This window comes from Elephantulus edwardii, unplaced genomic scaffold (assembly GCF_000299155.1).
Source record: "Elephantulus edwardii isolate Elephantulus edwardi_28Jun2011 unplaced genomic scaffold, EleEdw1.0 scaffold00004, whole genome shotgun sequence".
In the NCBI taxonomy this organism is placed as follows: domain Eukaryota; kingdom Metazoa; phylum Chordata; class Mammalia; order Macroscelidea; family Macroscelididae; genus Elephantulus; species Elephantulus edwardii.
Genome location: NW_006399754.1, coordinates 5805624 through 5809700, shown reverse-complemented (window position 1 = coordinate 5809700; position 4077 = coordinate 5805624). Strand labels below are relative to the sequence as shown.

At 43.2% G+C, this 4077-nt stretch overlaps 1 protein-coding gene across 1 annotated transcript in view; it reads right to left on the bottom strand.

Annotated features, from left to right (window-relative positions):
• MRPS31 (mitochondrial ribosomal protein S31) overlaps window positions 1-4077 on the bottom strand; it is a 65929-nt gene that overhangs the window by 28917 nt on the left and 32935 nt on the right. The gene's annotated exons all lie outside the window — the stretch shown is intronic.

The following is a 4077-nucleotide window of genomic DNA, read 5'->3' as shown; positions in this document are numbered from 1 at the left end:
TAGGGTCGCTATGAGTCACAAGTGACTCAATGGCACACAACGACAACAACCTTTCAGTTAGCAGTTCAACCACCTAAGGATTCAGACAAGAAATACAGGCAACTGAAAACGCATGACTGAGAGTCACAACACTCAATCTAGTTATTTATAATTAATAGTCATTCTTGGGGAAGTAAGAATTGAATCATGAGCACAAACTATTCTCCAGTTTAAAGAACAGAAGGAAAACACAATGGGTGGAGCTGGGAGGCAGCAAGGACAAAAAGTGGCACCTGTTTCTGTTTAATGGAAAGCTAGCAGTTGTTGTTAAGGTGCCCCTGATCCAGGCCGTGGGCTTCGCCATTACTTGCTCTGCATCAGAGAGCTGGACATTGACTTAGGATGACAGAAAAAAGAACTAGTGCCTTTGAGTTGTGCTTCTGTAGAGGAGAGTCTTGAACATACCAGGGACTCCCAAGAAAACAAATAGGTCTGAATCGGAGAGAGTGAAACCAAGTTGGAGGCTAGGATTTTAAAGCTGTGTCTCACATACTTTGGGCACATGGCCAGGAGAAAGCAGTCCTTGGAGGAGGACATCATGCTTAGAAGGTTAGAGGGACAGTGCAGGAGAGGAAGACTTCGGAGGAGGTGGACTGATACAGTGACTGGGGAATCGAGGGTTGGTGTGTCGGAATCAGTGAGATGGATTGAGGACAGGGCAGGCTTCAGAGCTGCTGTATGTGGGGTTGCTGTGGATCACAGGAAACTCAGTGACACCTAACAACAGCCTAACAGTAGTGGCAACTACTAGTGACCCTATGACCATCTGACCTGAACCCTGCCCTATCCTGTCCCATCCTCATCATCTCTAACACACTAAAGGCCACTGAAGTCATCTGTCAGTCTATCTCATTGAGGGCCTTCTTCTTTGCTCACCTTCCATCTTTCCAATATGATGCACTTTTCCAAGGAATAGTGTTGCCCAAGCTACATGTCCAAAGTATGAAAAGATGGAGGTCATTTTTGCCTCAAATTTTTGTGGAGAAGTTAGTCACATTCAGTGTAATTATCAATATGTAATGGTTTTACCTCTGTCCCTTTTCTGCACTCTTTTTGTGATGTTGCTAATGTTGCTCTATCCACTTTAAAGAGTTGGAATGATCTTACTTACCATTTCACTCACTGTTTGTTTTATATGTGAAACTTGGTCTCACATACTTTGGGCAGGTTATTCAAAAGGATCAGTCCTTAGAAAAAGATATCATGTTGGGAAAGGTGGAGGGTCAGAGAAAGAGAGGAAGGTCCTCAACAAGACGGCTTGGCAGTGATTGTAACCATGGTCTCAAGTATATCAGAGCTGGTGAGAATGACACACGACAGGTAAAGTTCAGGTATGTTGTCCGTGGTATCTCTGTGAGCCAAAGTCAACTTAATGGCACCTGCCAAGGTGTCTTGATGATGGTCCTCTTTTTCCTTTTGATGATGTTGCTCGGTGCCACTGAGCTGACTGTGAGTCATAGCAACCCTGCGGATGACAGATAGGAACTTAGCCCCCTATCCTGTGCTATCCTCACACTATTCAAGGCCACTGTCGCAGTGACTGTATCAGTCCATTTCATTGAGGGTCTTTCTTTCTTCCACTGATCCACCTTGTCCAGCATGATGTCTTTTCCCAGTGACTGGCCCCTCCTGGCAATATGTCAGAAATACGCTAGATGAAGTTTCACCATCCTTTCCCTAGGGAGAACTCTAAGACAGGTTGTTCCTTGGGCAGTCCATGCGTGTGCAGTAGTCTTTGCCAACATCATAATTCAAAGGCATCAGTTCTTCAGTCTTTATCTATCACCCAACTTCCAGATACACAGGAAGCAGCTGAAAAGTCCATGGTTTGAATTAGGTGTCTTTACAGCTCTTAGCACTTTAAAGAGGTCCTTACCAGCATCTATCAAGATGCTATCTTTCCGTCCACCGGCTAGGACTTTTGCTTTCTTGATGTTGAGATGTAACCCCTATTGAAGACTATCGTCTTTGATCTTCTAGAGTGATTCAAGTTGTCTTCACTTTCCACAAGGAAGGTTGTCCCATCTGCATGTCACAGGTTGTTGATGAGCCTTCCTGCAATCTCGATGTCATTCTTCATGTAATCCAGCTTCTCAAATTATCTGCTCAGAACACAGATCACATAGATATAGAGAAAGGATACAACCTTGTTGCACAACTTTTCTGAATTTAAATCATGCAGTATTTTGATGAGGTGTATTAATTCCACTGGAGGGTACTCTACTAGCTATTATTTTAATCCTGTGTACAAGAGTTTACTTTACCTTGAAATCACTCTGACTTCCTCCCCCTTTAGTTTGTATCTACACTTATTCCTTTTCTGTATTATAGTTGTCCTTATTTATCAACTAATAGCCGTGATTCTCTTAATTTTAGTCTCATAAGTTTCTTTTGTGTAACTGAGTGTCTAAAGGATATTGTTGCTGCTGCTATATACTGTTGAGTTGGACCTACCAGCTGACCCTCCGAGTTTTCAGCAGCAGTAAATTGTGTGTGTTCAAACCCTGTGTCTTTAAGACTGCAGCAGCTTCTAACAACAGCCAGGCCACCAGTGCTCCCTGAATGATGTGGCAGCATATGCTAATTTCAGGTAACAAGTGTCTTTGTTGGTTTTGTCACAGGTTCTGTTTATCTGGAAATGTTCCCATTTTATTGCCATATTTGAGGGAAAATTTTGTTGACGGCACATAACAACAACAACATCATATCATTTTTAGGAAAGCCCAGGTGGCCTAGTGGCAAGGAGCTGCACTGCCAACCCAAAGACAGGTAGTTAGAATCCACCAGCCAGAGAGAGGTGAGCAATCTCGTCCTGTGCAATTCACAGCCTCTGAAAACCTGACAGAGGGTTACTCAGTTCCAACTTGATGGCACTAAACAACAACATCTAATTTTCGGCTGGCAAATTTTCCTTTCAGTGTTTTAAATATGTCTGCCCATTGCCTTACTGTCCATGTGGTTTCTTGGAGCACAGTCCTTTCTGTTCTGTGTAATAGGTAACCCTTCCCCTCTGCCCCGCCCTCCAAGTTGTCTTCCGTATTGTTCATCTTTAATGTTGGAAAATTTGATTATATCTTAGTGTTTTTCCTGTGGGTTTGCCCTTGTTTGGGGTTTTCTTGGATTCCTGAATGCATGTTTTCTCATTTCTCATCACGCTCGGGCAGGTTTTTTCCCATCTAATTGAAGTTTTTTTCACAGTACACACCCCACACCACATCCTGCCGAGCATCACTGTCCAGCAGACTTGAAATTATTCAACATTTCCTCTGACACTGATCTTCCTCGGAAACCCTGTGGTCTCATAAAAAAAGTTGCCATTTTTTAAAAATGTGTATTCTACGTGTCTTCTTTCATCTTGTGAGTTTACTGAATTCACTGCTGTTAATTCACAAAATAACTCTCAGTGGTGTAAGCTACACATTCATGAGACAAGAAATATGGCTAACAGAAAGGAACCAGCATCTGGGAACCAGGATTCTTGTTCCAGTCTTGCCATGAAACAACAACGGGATTGTTGGGAAATCACTCTCTGGGCCCCAATTTCCGTATCTGCAAAAGGAGATGGAGCAGATACAAGCAGCTCAGGCTTCCAAATGAGATCTGCTCTTAACTGTATCTTTAAGCATTTGGAGGTATGCAGGAACAGGTGTATGCGACTCTTTAGTTCTGTAAACAAATGCTCTGGAGGCAGCATGTAACCTGTGACACAAAGATTTACAGTCTTGAAAACCTGAGGGGGAGGGGCTGATGACCAGCCAGAAGCTATTTGCAGGAAGTGGGTTGTAATGTAAGGCTCAGGGGAGCTCTGGTGGCCTAGTGGCAAGGAGCTGCTGAATGGTTCGAATCCACCAGATGCTCTGCCGGGGAAGGAGGGACAATCTCCTCCTGTACCAGTCAGATCTGATTTGACGGTACACGCACACAAAAATAATAAAATAAATATATTAAAAAAAAAACAACCTTGCCCTATCCTGTGCCACCTCAAACTCTCCACCAAATTCAAGCCCATTGTAGTCACTGCATCAATCTATTTTATTG